The sequence below is a fragment of the Carlito syrichta genome, unplaced genomic scaffold, assembly GCF_000164805.1.
Source record: "Carlito syrichta isolate Samal-C Ts95f unplaced genomic scaffold, Tarsius_syrichta-2.0.1 Scaffold108683, whole genome shotgun sequence".
In the NCBI taxonomy this organism is placed as follows: domain Eukaryota; kingdom Metazoa; phylum Chordata; class Mammalia; order Primates; family Tarsiidae; genus Carlito; species Carlito syrichta.
The window spans coordinates 132,553-152,364 of record NW_007052779.1 but is presented as its reverse complement, the minus strand read 5'-3'; the positions used below and the strand labels follow the sequence as shown (position 1 = coordinate 152,364).

At 45.4% G+C, this 19,812-nt stretch overlaps 1 pseudogene; it reads right to left on the bottom strand.

The window, feature by feature from the left end:
* Nucleotides 1-1,268: 1,268 nt before the first annotated feature.
* Nucleotides 1,269-19,812, bottom strand: part of LOC110596518 — a 71,973-nt pseudogene continuing 53,429 nt past the window's right edge.

The following is a 19,812-nucleotide window of genomic DNA, read 5'->3' as shown; positions in this document are numbered from 1 at the left end:
CTTGACTTGGTATCCTTTATCATAAACTGGTAAATATAACCCCCCAAAAGAAGTGAAATGTAGAACTACTTAAAGCAAGATTTTTATACAAATTACAAATGCTGAAGCAGTTAAAAGAGTTTTGGTTTTCTATTAAAATCAAAGTGTTCTTCAGGTTGGGAAGGGATGGCGTTGAAAGCGCCACTCACTATTCTTTAAGGTTTGAGGTAGACCAGCTGACTCAGGGCTTTTATTAGGAGGGTTTTACACAATAGTTGCTTTGTGTTTTGAAGGCTACTGTGCTGAAGCACCAAGCTAAGGCTAAAGTCTTATTTTAATTTATTGAAATCACCACCGGAACACAGTGCATGTAAAATTCTTTAGCTAGTCCAAAGAAGTCACCTGGAGGTTCAGCATGGAAAGACATTGGTTTATTAGAACTTACAGGAGGGACTGATGGTGGGCAGTCAGTGAAGAAAGAATCTTTTCCATGGGACAGTATAGCAAGCAGTTTTTTTTTTTTTTGAAATCAGGATTTATTGAGAGAACAGAAAAGCTACCACAGTGGGAGGGGACCCGAAGGGGTTGCCCAGCAAGCAGTTTTATAATCAAGCAAGTTAAGTACTCAACTCGCTACACAGTGGTCACAATCACAGTGAGTAAGAGTGCCACCTGCCTTGTTTTCAGCTTGGCTCAATTCCCTGCATCCCGTGACTCAAAATGGGGAATATGCCTTTCTTGCAGAGACCAACCTTGGCCAGAGGCTGCTCCCTGGGGCAGAACAAAGCCGGAGAGCAGGGAAGAGAGTCAATGTCGGGACAATTACCTCACAGCCACTTGGCGGGAACCTAACCTGCGCAAGACCAAATCCAGCGCTGTCTTCCCAGCCCAGAGTTCTCACTCCTATGTTGGTCACAGAGGATCCTTGCCATAGAAAGAAGTCTCTTCTGATCTCTCTACGGATCGCACCATCTGCCTTCCCTAGCAGAGGGTGAGATAGCCCTTGCCCCTCTCCTTCTTCAAGATCTAGGGCTTTAAGGGACCAGACCATTAGAGGAGTGGCCAGGGGAACTCCTGCTATTTTTTTAGTAGTTGTTGTTGTTGTTATTTAGTTTTTATTTCTCTGCAATCCAACTAGACATGGAAGGGAATAAGGAAAATATGGAACCCAAAGAATTGTAGCGAGAGCACAAAGATTATAGGGATACTGTGAGCAAATGGGATTGAGGGAGTGCTCGCCTGAGCTACAGAAGGAATGATCTGGTAGCTTAAGATAAAACAAGTCAAATTTATGAGAGTTGCCCACAGTTAGCAATGGTGATCTTCTTGCTGGTCTTGCCATTCTTGGACCCAAAGCCCTCCATGGCTTGCACAGCAATCATGCCCTCTTTCACCTTGCCAAAAACCACATGCTTGCCATCCAATCATTCAGTCTTAGTAGTGCAGATGAAAAATTGGGAACCGTTTGTGTTGGGTCCAGCATTTGCCATGGACAAGATGCCGGGACCGGTATGTTTCAAGATGAAGTTCTCATCATCAAATTTCTCCCCATAGATGGACTTGCCGCCAGTGCCATTATGGTGTGTAAAGTCACCACCCTGGCACATAAACCCTGGAATTATTCTGTGAAGGCAGGAACGCTTATAACCGAATCCTTTCTCTCCAGTGCTCAGAGCATGAAAGTTTTCTGCTGTCTTTGGAACAGCTCGAAGGAGATGTGGCCCAAGGGCTCGCTGTGGACGTTGATGTCGAAGAACACGGTGGGGTTGACAATGGCTGATGGGAAGAGGCTCAAGGCGGCGGCATCTGCAAAGCCAACTCCTGCTATTTAATTCCACTAGCAGAAAGTGCGTGCAGAGGGGAGCTCTTTCCTCCAAGGGGCTCCAGTGTACTCAGTAACCAAGTTTCTTATTTATGCTAGTAAAACTTTAGGTACTCCAGGTTTCTCTGGTTTGTGGTCCTGTTAGAAGGTGCAAAGGTTGACCCATTTGTTCACCTTCATCCTGGACAGTGTCTGGATGGGTTTGCCCTCCTGCCTTACAGAGTCCAAAGCTGAGTGAGACATTAGAGCAGATGCCTCCTCCTGAAGAAGGCTGCTTCAGCACTTTCCCTCAGGTGGCCCTGACACCTAGAAATGCCCACCTACTGTGGCTAAACACCTTCCGAAGTAAACAGAGGTCCCATGGATTTCAGATTGCTATAGATTTTGCTCACGGGTACCACCTTGTCTAGTATCTAAAAGTAGAATCAAAGAATCACAGAGCACTTTTTAAAAACACTCCGGGGTCCTCTCTTAAGCCACAGACTAACAGAAACAATAAAGCCTTTCAGCTAAATAAATAAATAAGGATATATCCATATATCCATTAGTATCAGCTAGATACTAGAACATTTGTTGCTAATGAAATACATTCATAGTATATTGCTAAAAAAATACATTTTTTAACCAAAAAACTATAGAGTGTGTGTGGGAGAGAGAGAGAAAGGAGAAGGAAGGAAGAAAAGGGAGGGAAGGAAAGAAATCTTAAACATATATTCCCAAATTGTGGGGGTTTTCCATGTTCTTTCAATTTTTTGGTTTTAATTTTTATGACATATTGCTTTCACAATGAAAGTAAGTTATTTTTTAAAAAATTACAGAATTGGAACTGGAAGAACTATGGAGATCACCTAGTCCAATGTTTTCCTATCCCAGTGAAGAGATGCGGAGCCAAATGACCTGTCTTCAGGCTGCCTGGGCAGCAGAGCTGACAAGAACTTGGGTTTCATCTCGCCAACTCCAGGGTTCTCTGTCATTATCCAGTCGAGGCTGCATTATATATATGCTTTCCATTCTCGTCACTGTGTTAATGACACAGTCTTTTCAAGATAGTTTTGTTTCTATTCTTTATTCTCTGCAAAGCCTGTGATTGATACATACACACACGCGTGCGCGCACACACACACACACACACACACACACACACACTCCACACACACACAACTCCAGCACTTTGGGAAGCTGAGGCTGGAGGATTGCTTGAGGCTAGGAGTTTGAGACCAGCCTGGGAAACATAGTGAGACCTATCTCTACACAAGATTCAAAACTTATCCGAGTGTGGTGGTGTGTACTTGTAGTCCTAGCTACTCAGGAGGCAGTAGTATCACTTGAACCCAGGAGTTCGAGGCTACTGTGAGCTGTGATTGCAACACTGTACTCCAGCCTAGGAGATGACAGAGTGAGACTCTGTCTCTAAAAAAGAAAGAATAAAAAAAAGAAAAAGAAATATGTGCGCATGCACACACGCATACACACATACACATCCGTCTTGTATATATGTCTATGTGTTAGGCCATTGCCGATATTTGCTTCCTGTTCAGGGTGCCAGCTACAGAAGCCCCTACATCTGCTGCTTTGAGGTAAAATGAACCCTGGGATTATCTTTTGATAAGCCCCTTGACTCTGCTCCTTGGAAGCATGACTGGCTCAGGAGACTGAGAACAGTGTAGTGACCAAGGGAATGGCGGTCCAGAGAGGCATGGGGCACAGCTCCAGACTCTACCAGTCTCACGGCAAGAGAGTAGAGGTCATCTCTGGTCTGTGCTTGAGAAGATCACATCCTCTAGTCCTGTGCTCGGTTTGCATGTCAGAGATTTGACCAGATGAGATCACATCCTCCAGTCCTGTGCTCTGTTTGCATGTCAGAGATTTGACCAGATGATGCTACCAGAGCATGTCAAACTCTTCAATTATAGATTAAACCTATAAAGTATTCTTATTGGTCAATTTGTCTTAGCCTCCTGTGGTAGCAATTTATTTATACCTCACAGAAACTGACATCCAGTCAAAGAACTCCAATGACCTGGGAGACCTGTTTCTTTAGTGAGGCAATCCAGACAATAACAGTACTATTGCTTGGTATTTATGGAGTGCTTCTCCTTCCAAGTGCTCTATGTGCTTTCAAAGTAGCCCATTCATCTTCAAGTGCCCCTGAGAGGGATTACTGTCAACAGACTGTTTTCCTGCAGGAGGAAGTAAAGCAAAGAGATACTGTCTGAAATCACAGGAGATTGACCACAGATGAGTATCCAGAACTGTGTGCGGCAGGCCAGGATGCACTTGATCAAGGGTTGCTGATGTTAAGGTGACTCCATTTTGAATGGGATTGAACTGCCAGGCTCTTACAGATCGGTATGGTGTTCTTTCCCACTGAACCAGTTTGTAGCCTCAGAATCCTTCCCAGAAGTGTTCAACAAGCAGTCACCTTAGTCAGTGTAGGCAAGCAGAAGGATTATTTTTGCCATTTATGATCATGGGTTGGATTGAAATGCTAAGTGGGCCTTGTCTTCAGACTGAAGTGTCTGTATCAAAATCCCAATGTGGGACTGGGTATGGTGGATGGCTTCTATAATCCTAGCACTTTGGGAGGCCCAGGAAGAAAGATGGCTTGATGTCAGGAGTTTGAGATCAGTCTGGCAACATAGCCAGATTCTGACTCTATAATAATAAAAACATAACCAGATCTTGACTCTACAAAAATAAAAAATTAGCCAAGCGTGGTGGTGTATGCCTGTAGTCTCAGCTACTTGGGAGGCTGAGGCAGGAAGATCGCCTGCGCCCAGCAGTTCAAGGCTGCAGTGAGCTATGATCGTGCCACTGCACTACAGGCTGGGTGACAGAGTAAGACCCAGTCTCAACAAACAAACAAACAAACAAACAAACAAACAAACAAATAGAAAAACCCAAGGTGGCAGTTGAAAGGTAACATCATTCTGACCTGAAAACATTATAAGGTTAGCTGCCATGTTACTTTACACTAAAAACTGACATGGAAAATGGGATAATAAAGAAACAGGGGCCTCCAAGGAGCAGGACCTTGGAGCCATAAACAGTGAACTCAGAATTGAGGGGAGAACTGTTTGTCTGAGTCAGCTCAGATATTTTCCATTGTTTTTGTATTTTCTGTTGTTAAACACACTTTTGGTTGTGTGTGTGAAGGTCAGTTTCCTTGCGTTCACTTTCAGTGTTGGGCTGAATCTGTGCAAAATCAACAAAATCAATGAAAGTAAAGGATTCTCTTTTTTGATAGAAAGTTAGTCTGGAGACTGCAGAAGTCAGGCCTGAGTGGAAAATCCAGAAAGAGTCACTATCCCCTTCTGCACCTCAGAAAGGGAAAGAGTGAATTTTTTGATTCCAGGAAGAGGAAAGCAAACAAAGTTTGCTCAACTCAAGGATATAATTAGCTGACAATTTTGGGGAGTGGGGGGGAGAGGCAAGTTCATCTTTAACAGATTTTGGATCCCTGAATTTGGAAGAAGGCAGAAGAAAGTCAAGATCATTTGAAAATGGCTAATTAACACTGTTTCACCTTTGAACTGACACTAAGTGGGTGGCAGAGGTGGAAACATTCTTGTAACTTCAATATTTTCAGGTCTATAAAATGGAGAAGGGGACAGACATATTTTTAGCATTTAGCATGTTGACAGCCACTGGTTTTAAAATAAGTGCAGTTTGCAAAACCTGCTGATCTCATGATGCCTAAGACAAGATCTTCTCAAGTTATCTAAACTTCCTTTGACTTTTCTTAGACTGCCATGGAAATTCAGCTTCCCACGCTGATAGTGATGCAGAAATCCCTATAACGTTCTGTGAATGTTAACCATCCCAGGCCATCCATTTTCTTACCTTGTCCCCTGGTCCCCAGAGAGGTGGCCCACCAGGAGCTGATTCTCACTTCATAGCTCTCCTGTGCCCCTAGGTCTTTTCTCTTCCAATTTTCCCTGTCCCAGATCCAATATCTACATGAACTCAATGCCTGTGTTCCTGCATTGCAGAAGTCTTGGTAACAGGATAGCTTGGGAACTTCTCCAAATGCTGACTCTTACCCTCATTGTTCACCAGTGTTGGGCTAATCCTCCCTGCTTCTTTCAATCCAGACTATGGCTTGCACCTCCCAGACACTGTAAGAGGTGATGGACTGTGTGAAACGTGTGTGAAAACTTATATATTGTGTGATGAATTATGTGAAATGTAATGAAACTATAACCTCCTATATTAAGTATGCTGAAACCGTGTGCTGTGACCTCTCCCCTAAAACTTAGTAATTCTTGGAAACCCTGGAAAGAACGTCCTACTTGGAAACCCCAAGTGGCTATGTTGGATAAGTTAACCAGCTTTTTCTGCTTCTGTAACCCCCGCTGGCAGTGTGTAAGTGTCGTGCGATAAGACCCTTTCAAATTCTGGTGGGCTTTTCTCTGTTTGAATTGTGGTGGGCAAGCCCCTCTTCTGGAGGGCTCTGTGCTGTTCGAATTTAAATTATAATGGCCTTGTGAATTAGGCAGGTTTTTGCCTATTTAAGAAAGGCCCCTGCCACAGTGTGGGGCCCTCGTCTAGAGACCTGCGAGTCTGGTGGGTGGCCCTGGCCAGTTGAACCTAATAAACCTCTCTCTTGGTAAATTGTGTGTGGGCACCGTGAATCAAACGCTCAGACCCCACATCATTTGGTGTGCTGGCTGGGAATCGAGTGCTTGACATGGTCCTTTACGCCAACTGGTCTTGTGAGCCTGCTAGCCTATATACCTGTGACGTTTGTTAGCACTGGAGCAGCTGGCTGTTGGACGGGCCTGGAATGGACTCTCAGGTGGCCGACTACTGGGCGGGCTCAGTGTTCGCCATCCCTGGCAGACTCATAATGCCTCTGGAGTCCTCAGAGAGGTACACCAGGTTCCTGTTCTGTATGTGTGCATGTCTGTTTGGACTTCCAGGGAAGCTGAACGCAGCGTTACTTCCTGAGTCCAGGGTCCCGGTGAGACGTCACCAGGGTCCCCTGTTTTGGGTCTGCCCTCGGGCAATCAGGCCGGTCCTTGTCTTTGTCTCATTGTGCTTTGTGTTTGTAACTGTCGTGCCTTCTATTGCTCTTATTGTTGTTGATGTCATGGGGCAGTCAGGCTCTCGGCCAAACACCCCCCCCAGAACTGGTCTTGCATCATTTTAAAGATTTCCAAAATGCTGCACAGCAAACAGAAGATCAGGTATTTAGGAATAAGCTAACTACTCTCTGTTCTTCTGAATGGCCAAATCTTGCAAACAGTAATTGGCCATCAGAAGGAACTTTTAACCCCTCAGCAATAGAGAAAGTTCAATGGATCATCTACTGACCACCCGAACCAGATCCCACACATCACTGCTTGGTACTACCTTGTCCTACAGCAGCCGTCATGGATGAGGAAGGCTGAATCTAACCCTCTTCATGTTTTAGGCTTACAGGAAACTACTAAAGCTAAGCCTCCAGTCCTCCCGCCTCCGCTGGAGGATGACGAGACTCCACCACCATATCCTGCGGTGGGACAGGGACAGGGAGAATGAGAAATCTTTAGTCCAGCACATATTAGGAGTGGTTCCTCTTACCAGTCCCTCTATCCCACTCTCCCTCTGCCTTCCATAGAGGGTCTAACAGCCCCCCACCAGCCAACAAGTCTGGACTCAACCTCCGAGACCGCGGGGAAACCCTGGTCATCCTTCCTCTGTGGCAAGCCATGGGGATGAATGTGGAGGGGATGGGAGCCCAGTCTTTCATGGTCTATGTCCCTTTGTCTACCAGTGATTTGTACAATTGTAAGCAACAAAACCCGCCATTCACTGAAAGACCCCAAAACCTTATTTCTCTCTTAGAAACTGTTTTCTATATGCACCAGCCTACATGGGATGACTGCCAGAGCTTCTCCAGGTCCTCTTCACCGTGGAAGAGAGGGAGCAAATTCGGCAGGAAGCAAGAAAGCTAACCCTGGGACCTGACGGTCGACCAACTGAGCATGCACGTCTGGAGCGTATCTTCCCCTCTGACAGGCCGGACTAGGATCTCAACACTGATCACGGTAGGGAGTGTCCACCGCCTATTGCCAGACTCTATTGGGGGGTTTCCGGGCTGCCGCAAGGCACCCTACAAATCTGTCTAAGGTAAGCAAGGTTACTCAGGGACCACAGGAATCTCCCACCGCTTTTCTGGAGTGCCTCATGGAGGGTTACTGGACATATTCTCTGATAGATCCAGAAGCCCCAGAAAATCAGAAGGCATTGGTCATAGCCTTTGTCTCCCAGTCGGCCCCTGATATCAGAAAGAAGATGCAGAAAATTGAAGGGTTTGAAGGAAAAAGTTTGTCAGAATTAACTGAGGTAGCCCAAAAGGTTTATAATAGCAGAGATTCTTCTGAGGATAGACAGGCAAAGAAACTAGCTAAAGTAATGGTTGCAGCTTTGGAAAGGACTCTGCCGATACAGCAGACAGGGGAACGCAGAGGAAAGGGTACAGGAAGAAAAATCCCCCGGAGCCCAGGGCTGAACTTATGGTAGGGGGTAACACTGTCCACTTCTTGGTGGACACAGGGGGCAGAGCATTCAGTTCTCAAAATATATAATGGTTCTCTCCAAGATAAGTATACTCTGGTATAGAGGGTAACTGGAACTCAACTATACCCCTGAAAGAACTGTGAATCTAGGAAAAGGAGAGGTAACTCACTCATTCCTGGTAATACCTGACTTCCCATACCCGCTCTTGGGGCAAGACCTTCTGCATAAACTCAAAGCAAATATAGGGTTTCAGGAAACTACAGCGGCAGTGGATTTAAAAGAACCAACCAAGATCCTCGTAATAGTGCCTCTCCGAGACGAGTATCTGTTGGCAGAAGGTAAGCCACCTCCATCACCTAAGATGGACTCAGAGCTCCTAACCCAGCTTTGGTGCCAGCTCCCCAGTGTTTGGGCCGAAACTAACCCACTGGGGCTGGCAAGTCACCGCCCCCCCAGTGGTGGTGCACCTAAAAAGTCAGGCAAGCTTATCTGGGTTCGTCAGTACCCTATATCCCAAGAAGCACAAAAAGGCATAGTTAGATATATCCGCTGCCTCCAGGAGGCTGATATTCTGGTGCCCTGTCAATCACCTTGGAACACGCTGTTGCTTCCAGTAAGAAAAGCTGGTACAGGGGACTGCCGTCCAGTACAGTGGGAAGTCAACAAGAGAATGGAGGACATCCACCCAACAGTCCCAAATCTGTGCACTCTCTTAACTAAGCTTCCTTCTGAGTGACAGGTCTACACTGTTTTAGATCTCAAAGATGCCTTTTTCAGCATCCCGTTGGCCAAACAGAGCCAACTCCTGTTTGCTTTGAATGGGCAGATCCAGAGACGGGACAACATGGCCAGCTCACATGGACACAGCTCCAGCAAGGATTTAAGAACTCTCCCACACTGTTCAGTGAAGCCCTCCAAGAAGACCTGCTGTTCTTCTGGAGGAGCAACCCTCAGGTAACCATGTTGCGGTATGTAGATGACCTACTCATTGCTGCCAAAACAAATGAAGACTGTCTATGGGCCACCAGAGACCTCCTGAGGGAATTGGAAATGCTGGGGTACCGAGTGTTGACAAAGAAAGCCCAGCTCTGCACTACTGCAGCTACCTACTTTGGGTACGTCCTTCAGGGAGGTAAGAGGGCTCTATCGAGTCAGCATGTCCAGGCTGTGGTCAACATCCCGGTCCTAGGAACAAAAAAGCAGGTCAGGGAATTCCTGGGAGCAGCAGGATACTGCAGGCTCTGGATTCTGCGATTTGCTGAAATCGCTAAGCCCTTATATGAGCTCACTAAGGGCCCAGAAAAAGAATTCCAATGGACCCCAGAGAGGGAGAAAGCCTTCCAAACCTTGATGAAAGTCTTAATTTCAGCTCTAGCATTGGCCCTACCAAATCTCGAAAAGCCTTTCCACCTCTTTGTAGATGAGAACCAGAGAGTCTCCCAGGGGGTCCTAACCCAAAAACTTGGGCCTTGGAATGGGCCAGTGGCATACTTATCAAAAAAACTAGACCCAGTTGTGCCAGGATGGCCAACCTGCCTACGAAGCATTGCCGCTGTGGCTATGCTGATAAAAGACTTAGACAAGTTAACACTAGGACAGGACCTATCACAGCCACACATGCAATAGAAGCCCTTCTCCGAGGGGCCCCAGCTAAATGGATTTCCAACGCCCAACCCACCCATTATCAGACTTTACTTCTCAACCAGCCATACATCATGTTCCAGCGTACTGCCAGCCAAAACACTGCCACCTTACTGCCGGCAGCAACATGCGGCACCCATGACTGCATCAAGCTCACTGATTTCCTCCAGAAGCCGGCCCAGACCTAACAGATGTTTCCTGACCAGAACCAGACTTAACCCTCTACACAGACGGTAGTAGCTTTATAGAGAATGGAACCAGGTACGCGGGGTCAGCGGTGGTAACGCTACAGGACACAATATGGGCCGAGCCCCTCCCCACGGGACCTCAGCCCAAAAGGCAGAATTAAACGCCTTAACTGAAGCCCTAAAAGCCAGGTGCAGGAAAGACTGTTAACATTTATATTGATAGCAGGTATCTTTGCAACTGTGCATGTACATGGAACAATCTACAAGGAAAGGGGACTGCTTACCGCTGAAGGGAAAACTGTAAAAAACAGGGAGGAAATTCTAAACCTCTTGGCGGCAGTTTGGGCCCCAACAAAGGTGGCTGTTATACACTGCCTAGGCCACCAGCAAGGGGACTCAAATGAGGCGGTTGACAACAGGAAAGCGGATCAAATGGCCAAAGAGGTGGCCTGCCACTGCGCTGTCTGCCTGCTGACACTTCCTTCTCCGGTACTATATGAGCCGCTGGTTTACACAGACGAAGATTTCTGTGCGCCACAAAAACTAAATGCGACCACGAAGCTAGATAAATGGATACAGCTCCAAGACGGAAGGACCTTCCTTCCCCAAGCCCTGAGACACAAGCTCTTACAACAACTTCATGGAGGCACTCATCTGGGAAAAACCAAACCAACTGAACTTATCAGAAAGGAGTTCTACTTGCCCCACCTGGACCAGCTGGCCCAGGAACTCTTCCAAAACTGCATACCCTGCCAGCAGACTAACACTACTAAGGTCAGTGTATCCACCCAAGGGGCCCGACCCCAGAAATTAACCCCTGGGAGACATTGGGAAATAGATTTTACAGAGGTAAGGCCAGGGCATTATGGATATAAATACTTGTTAGTCTTGGTAGACACTTTCTCGGGATGAGTTGAAGCAATTCCTACAAAAGCAGAAACTGCATCTGTAACAGTTAAAAAGCTTTCAAACGACATCATCCCGAAATATGGTCTCCCTATCTCATCCCGAAATATGGTCTGGCCTTTGTCTGGAAGGTATAGCAAAGGTTCTGGGGATAAATTGGAAATTACACCGTGCTTATCATCCTCAAAGTTCAGGACAGGTAGAAAGAATGAATTGAACGCTTAAGGAGACCTTAACCAAATTAACCCTAGAGACCGGCGAAGGATGGGTGACGCTCCTTCCCTATGCCCTCCTGAGGGCAAGATGTGCCCCCTACATCAAGGGCCTAACCCCCTTTGAAATCCTTTTCGGGCAGCCCCCGCCTCTACTTCCAACAGTAGGCTTAGAAAAAGTGCTAGAACTGTCTAAGCATAATTTACTTCAGTCACTTCAGAAAGTATTAAACTCAGTAACAGACCATATGAGCCGTCTTCCAAAAACCAGGTCTGGTAAATCCTCACCCATACCAACCCGGAAACCAACTATGAGTCAAACGGCACAAAACCAAGGCTCTAACCCCAAAATAGAAAGGCCTACATGTAGTAATCTTGACTACCCCAACGGCAGTAAAGGTCACCGGTATCCATCCCTGGATCCATCATTCCCAACTAAAAAAGGCAGAACCCCCCTGCCGAGACCAGCGAGGAACTGCCAATGAAATGGAAGGTCATCAAGCCAGCCGCCAGAGAAGATCCACTAAAGATAAGACTTTTGTGGGTCCTGATTCCCTAGGTCCATCGTGTAACTGGAGACAACTGTGTCCCGCCCTCTCAGGGGGGCCCATAGCCCTCCTTATTCTTTTAAACCTTCCCCATTATGAAGCTCATCACTATGCCCCAGGAAAATATTCCTGGGACCTAACAAATGCTGAAACTAGAACTGTAATCTCTTCTTATTATGGAAATGGGCAACCAGTCTTTAACTTTGACCTTTGGGAATTGTAACCTAGTTTAACATGGGGATGGAGTGCTAACAATTTAAAAGCAGAAAAACAGCTTACAAAGTGGAACTTCTATGCCTGCCTGGCTGCTGGTCCCAACCACGGCCACCAATGGCAGCAGTTCCACTGTGCATCATGAGGCTGTGTAACTATAGCCACCTGGGGAACTAACAAGCCTTCACAAGCCTTCATAAACAGAAGCCTGTTTCCCCTTGCAAATAAATTAGAACTTGCAATCCACTAAAAATTACTGTTCTGCAACGGGACAAATGGCAGTCAGGGAAAACATGGCGCTTCAGATTGGATGCCTTGGCAGTGGGTCCCGGAATGAGATTCACTATACAGAAAAAGGTTATACCCCATGTCCATACCCCCGTAGGTCCTAACCATAATTTCTTCCTGCCAATGCCACGAGCTCCCGAACCACTCAGAAAAAATCCAAGTCAGCCAATTCTACCCAGGTAGGTATAATTACTCCAAAACCTGGAAAACCAAATGTTGCTCTCCCCATTGTCCTACCCGGAAGTGTAAGTCACTTCCTTTCCATGTTGTCAGCAGTTCACCAGCTTGCTACCGCTACACGCCCTAACTTGGCAAGGGACTGTTGGTTATGCCTAGACCCCCGTCCCCGGTATTATGTAGGATTAGCTGTCAATTCCTCAATAGTTAATGCTGAGAAGCACATACGCATTCTCAACTATACCACTGCCCAGTTTTGGGGATTATGTCCTTGGGGTGAAGATCCGGCCCTCACCTTAGGAAATCTCCAAGGCCAAGAAACCTGCCTCCATACTTCATCCTATAATATAGAAAGCTCCCCATACCGAAAAACCGGCATGGCCTCTACTAAAATAAATGTCTCCCAGTTTAGCCCTCCTGGAAGCCTCTGTACAGCTGTTGCATCCCCCACTACCTAGTTTGCCTGAACACGAGGCATAACTCCGTGTGTTGCCATGAAGTTCCTCCAAGACAGTTTAGAACTTTGCATTCTAGTACACATATTTCCCCAGGTATATATTGTTGAAGGGCCTGCAGGGCGGGAGCAACTTGAACTTCTAACCCCTACTGGGACTAAACGAGTCCCCGTCTTGGTGCCCCTCCTTGTAGGGTTAGGAATTGCAGGATCAACGGCTTTGGGTGTAGCAGCCCTAACTGCAGGAAGCCAAAATCTTAGAGAGCTAAGCATACATGTTAACACGAATCTCCAAAATCTTTTTTTTTTTTTTTTTGAGTTGGAGTCTCACTCTGTCACCCAGACTGGAGTGCAGTGGCCGCTCCCGGCCACCGCAGCCTCGACCTGCTGGGCTCCGGCGATCCTTCCGCCTCAGCCTTCCAAGTAGCTGGAACTACAGGTGCGCGATACCATGCCCAGCTAATTTTTGATTTATTGTAGAGATGAGATCTCGCCAAGTTGTCCGGGTGGGTCTCGTACCCGCAGGCTCAGGCAATCCACTCACCTCAGCCTCCCAAAGCGCAGGATTATAGGCTGAGCCACCGAGCCCAGCTTCCAAAATCTTAAAACTAACATATCCCAGCTAGAACAACAGGTAAACTCATTTACTGAAGTAGTGCTCCAAAATAAAAGGGAGCTGGACCTCCTCTTCATGAAAGAAGGTTTCCAGGGGAAACCTGTTGCTTTTATGCCAACAAATCAGGAATAATCCAAGAAACTCTTGCCCTAGTCAGAGAAAGTATTAAACGCAGAAAGCAAAAAATACAGGCCTCAAAAAACTGGTATCAATCCTTATTTTCCTGGTCTCCCTGGCTCACAAACCTTGGTCTCAGCCATTGCAGAACCTCTGCTCTTAGTTCTAATATGTGTAATCGTAGGGCGTGATTAAAACCCTTCTAAATTACATAAAGCACAGGTTAATGCCCACAAACTTAATACTAAGAACCCAAGCCAGGCCCCTATACGAAGCGTCAGTGATTTGACTCTAAAAACAACTCAAAGGGGGAAATGTAAGAGGTGATGAATTGTGTGAAACCTGTGTGAAGTCTTATATATTAAGTGTGATGAATTATGTGAAATGTAATCAAACTATAACCTCATATATTAAGTATGCTGAAGCCGTGTGCTGTGACCTCTCCCCTAAAACTTAGTAATTCTTGGAAACCCGGGAAAGAACGCCCTACTTGGAAACCCCAAGTGGCTATGTTAGATAAGTTAACCAGCTTTTTCTGCTTCTGTATCCCCTGCTGGCAGTGTGTAAGTGTCATGCGATAAGCCCCTTTCAAATTCTGGCAGGCTTTTCTCTGTTTGAATTGTGGTGGGCAAGCCCTTCTTCTGGTGGGCTTTGTGTTGTTCGAATTTAAATTATAACGGCCTTGTGAATTAGGTGGGCTTTCAAGAAAGGCCCTTGCTGCAACGTGGGGCCCTCGCCTAGAGACCTGTGAGTCTAATGGGTGGCCCTGGCCAGTCAAACCTGACTAATAAACCTCTCTCGGTAAATTGTGTGTGAGTGTCGTGAAGCAAACGCTTAGACCCCACATCAACACAGGGACCCATAATAAGCTCTGTCTACACCTAGGTAATAGAGAGGCTGGTAACAAGCACTGGCTGGCTCTTCTGCTCCGTAATTTCGTGATTGGACATGATTCTGCTCAAAGAGGTGCTCACTGAGAACTCTCTACAGCTAGACTTTTGTGACCACTGCTTGGTGTTGTTTTATTGTATCTCCAGCACCTTCCCTTCCAGAAAAGAAATTCCATGTTTTATTCTTTGGTCTGTGAGGTCTCTCAATAATACTGGAGCAGAAATGGATGAGAACTCTAGCATGTTGAGTTCCTTGGAAACTTCTTTCTTTCATGTCTTTCTAGAAGACTCCAGAGATTTTCTTGAAGAAACCATTGCAATATGCTTGAATAAAACTTGAAAATAGCTCCAGCAAATAAAGGATCCTAATGCCATTTGTCACCGTGTATGGTAGAATGCAAAGCTGTGACTAGTCAGAAGGAGGCTCAGCTTTTTCAAAACCTGACTCACCTACTATGTAGCTGTGGAACCTTAAGGAAGTGACTTAACCGCCCTGTGCCTCAGATTATTCATTAGGTGTAAACCCCACCTTAAATGCATTCTTTAATTCCCTCAGTATCTGTGGTAGGATGAATGATGCTACCCTTCCCACCCCCATAAAAAGACATTCTAATCCCTGGAAACTGTGATGTTACCTTACACGAAAAAATATTATTATTTTATATATATAATATTTTATATATATATAATATTTTGCTGAATATTATCTCATATGGCAAAAGATTAAATTAAGGATGTGTGATGGGGGAGATTATTGGATTATAAAAGTGGGTCCAGGGATTATAAAAGGATTGACTGAGCCCGGGGGTTCAAGACCAGCCTGGGCAACTTGGTGAGAACTTGTCTCCACAATAAATCATAAAAACTAGCCAGGTGTGGTGGCATGAATCTGTAGTTCCAGTTACTTGGAAGGCTGAGGCAGAAGGATCGCCGGAGCCCAGCAGGTCAAGGCAGCGGTGGCCGTGAGCGTGCCACTGCACTCCAGCCTGAGTGACAAGAGTGAGACTCCAACTTAAAAAAAAAAAAAAAAGAGCAGGCCCTAAGTGCAATCACATGTATCCTTATAAGAGGGAGGCAAAGGAGATTTTAGTAGACAGAAGAGAAATAGGCAATGTGGCCATAGTGGCACAGATTAGAGTGACACAGCCACAAGGCAAGGAATGCTGGTGACTGTTAGAAGATGAACAAAGCAGGGAGCAGACTGTCCCCCAGAGCGTCCAGAGGAAATGTGGTCCTGTGGACACCTTTATTTTGGTCCAGTGAAACTGATTTCAGACTTCTGGCCTTTGGAACTGTGAGAAAATAAATTTCTGCTGTTTGAAGCCATCACATTTGAGGTCATTTATTACAGCAGCCATAGGAAATTATTAAAAACCCTTCAATAGCCATGGTATTATTACTACTCTTCACAGGAAACTGAGGTGCAGTGGGGTCCAGTCACCCACCCCAGTCACTACTTCAGAATTGGTCTGAAGGACTATAGAAGAAGCTTGTGAAGTAGCAGGAGGACAAAATGTTCCTTATGTATATAGAGATGTTTGGTTTTTTTGTCTATTTATTTTTTGGTCTATTTTCTAGACTTGCTTTCGCTCCATGGATTTTTGGCTGCAGCAGGTTTGTGTACCTGGAGTTAGCACCAAATGCTTATAAAGTCATAATGAAGAACTCAGCCTCGAGTGGTATGAGCAGAGCACAATCTTTCACTTCCTTGGGTAGATCTAGTTCTTCCTCCATTGCTGTAGAAATTGTGGCTGGGCTCGGTGGCTCAGCCTGTAATCCCAGCACTTTGGGAGGCCGAAGCGAGTGGATTGCTTGAGCCAGCACGTTCAAGAGCAACCCAGGCAACTTGGTGAGATCTTGTCTCTACAATAAATCAAAAACTAGCCGTGCGTGGTAGCATGTGCCTATAGTTCCAGCTACTTGGAAGACTGAGGCAGAAGGATCGCCAGAGCCCAGCAGGCCGACACTGGAGTGACCGTGAGCGTGCGTGCTACTGCACTCCAGCCTGGGCGACAGAGTGAGACTTCGACTCAGAAAAGAAAAGAAAATCTAGGGCAGTTCCATGACTTTTAAGGTCACTTTTAGGTAATAAGAATCCTCCCATCTGTGATTAATATATGTAGTCCAGTATAATGACTGACAATTTAAACCTTCGATTTCAAGTTACTCTTTCCTCCTGCTAAGACCCAAGAGTGCTTGGTGGCTTGTCTTGGGTTGCTCTTTTGCCCTTTTCCCAGGCTGATACTTTTTGCTTCTCTTCCATCTCGAACTCACAAGAAGAGGGCAGCATCCCCTTGTCTCCTAGCACCATCAGGTCTGTCATATCTGGCTATGTGTTTCCAACCTTGTGGGGGTCTACAGAATACTCCAGGGAAGAACCTCAAGGATTTGCTTAGGGCTAGACTGGAGCTATTGAAGGCTTATGAGTTCTACTTATTAGGGGAAATACTTCTCATCATTTTCTTATGAGTTGGGCAGAATTGACTGCTTTGCATGTGTTTGCAAAGCATCATGGAGATTCTATTGATGGAGTCTTTGTACTTAGCCTGGTAGATTGACTGAAAATTGATCAGAGTACCAAAGTTAATTCAACTTAATAGTCAATAACAGTTAATATGACAGATGGTTAATAATAGGATAGACTGGCTGTTCTTTGCTTTGTGCTCAACTGGCAAGATAATGATAAAAAGAATCCTATATCTTAACTGGTAAGCAATACATTTATGCATTCATACTATAAATCCTCAGGTAAGACATGACTGGTTTTTATGGAGATAAATTTTCTCGTGAGTGGACCAGGAAGATGGCCCTCATCACCAAGTTAAACCATTCTTACCTTAAAGAAACTGGCCCATCAGTCATTTGCCTTGGCCCAGTGGGGTCAACTACTCCAAAATTTAGCTGTAAAACAAGACATGCTTCTTATTGCTTAGTGTCTGCACACAGCTAAGTGCCTCTTCTGGTCTTAGTTTGGATGACTTATGTGACTTTGTTCAGCTGTGGGTTGCATGTGCAGCTCTGCTGATCTTGGCTAGGCTCTTACAAGCTCCATTAGAATGTCTGATGTCTCTTTCAAGTGGCTCCTATCCTCCCACAGGCTAGTGTAGACTTGTTTGCATGGCCGAAAAGGGTTCCAAAAGAATAGAATAGGAATGCTCAAGGCCTCCTGAGGCCTAGGCTTAGAACAGGTCCACCATCACTTCCAAAACATTTTATTAGACAAGTACCAGATACAAAATATAGGGAGGAAACTCTACCTCTCTATATTGTTACATTATAAAGTCACATTGCAAGGGACTTGGATGCCCAGAAAGCATTATTGGGCCATCAGTGGAACCCACTTACCACATGCCACAGGGAGAAACTTCTGGAAGCTGCCATGCTATTTTACAGGGTCACAGCTGCCTTGGGGAACACTTAGAGACTTTTAAACCATAAATGCAGCTCTGATCAGAATCCAACCCTACTGGTTTCTCCTGTCTGCCCCTCGTTCCTGCTACTGGCCAATCACTGTCATGAGCTGCTTATAAATGTAATGCCTGGCAGTCCATATTTGCTCACTTAAATGCATGGTATTTTAGAGAGAGACAAGATAATTGGCTTTATGATCAAATTAGGGAGAGTAAAACTCCAACTAAATAAGTCATTTGAATAAAAGCTCTGGATTTTCAGTGACATTAAATGTCCCTCTAAGTAAATAATGGGATTTCAGATATAATTGATTGATTCATCAAGCATTTATTGGGCATCTACTATGCACAGGACACTATAATTGATAGGTTAGGCTAGGCATTTGACCTTATTGCCCACTAGAATCTGATACAAGTGGACTTGGGTAGAACTTGCACATTAGTATGTTCTAAAAGTTTCCCCAAGTGATTCTCATGTGCATCCAGGGTTTAGACCCACTGGATTAAGTTGCTAATTTAACATATGGATACCAATCTACTCAAGTACATTGTGGTTAGATTGTAACTCTGAGCTTGGTTGTGAGTATTCATTCTGTCAATCATATTTAGGGAGGCATACCAGTTGGCGAGGGTGAAATTGTGGAAATCTTGCAAAGAAAGATTGAAACTTAGGCAAGAGGTGAGATGGTTAAGACAATATGAGGATAATTGGGCGAAGTGCTATAAAGGTTTATAAAGATGAGGGTCGTGTTTTTAAAACTGTAATGCACACATGAATCATCTGATCTTTTAAAAATGCAGCTTCCATTCCAGTAGAGCAAAACCTGAGATTCTGAAACTTTATTTTTTTTAATTTTTATTTTTTTGGAGTTGGAGTCTCACTCTGTCGCCCAGACTGGAGGGCAGTAGCACACTCCTGGCCACCGCAGCCTTGACCTGCTGGATTCCTGTGATCCTTCCCCTTCAGCCATCCGAGTAGCCAGAACTACAGGGGTGCACTACCACGCCCTGCTCATTTTTGATTTATTGTAGAGACAAGATCTTGCCAAGTTGCCCAGGTGGGTCTCAAATCTGCAGGCTCAGGCAATCCACTCGCCTTGGCCTCCCGAAGTGCTGGAATTATAGGCTGAGCCACCGAGCCCGGCCGATTCTGAAACTTTAAAAGGCTCCCAGATGCTGCTCATGCTAGGAATCATAACTGCTATTCTATCAAGTTTCCACCTTGGTCTACCAGAGGACTTTTTTTCCTAGGGAACTATTTTTCTGACTTTATAGTGCAGTCAAATGGAAATTTGCATTTGGACACTGCCACTTGCTTTGAAATGTAATTTTGCCAAGTGAATCAGTCCACACACACTTACTTGCACTTTGGAGAATTCACTCAAGAGCTGAAGCCCTTGCTCAGCCCAGTTCTCCCTGTTGGAGGGACCAGTGATCAGTAGAATGGGCAGAGGGTTGGAGTCTTAAGACGGAGCTGAAAACTTTGCTGACTCTTTCTATATAGGTAATTTTGAGCAAGTTGATTAAACCTTCTGAGTTTCAGTTTTCCATATGTAGATGTGAGATCATAACCCTTTCCATATATAAATAGGGTTGTCAGGTAAATCAAGTAATGCCACGTCTCTCAGAAGTAACCAGCCCAGTGCCCATTGTGGAGTGGGCCCTCGTTTAATATTAGCCATCCTTATGACTGTGAGTCAACCACCGTTACAGACGCTGCCAGTGGAGATTAATGAGACTCAGACCTCACTTGAGATGTGGATGGGAAGACAGACAAGAAAACCGGATATGACAGCGGGTCTGATGGTGCTAGGAGACAAGGGGACACTGTCCTCTTTGTGTGTGTT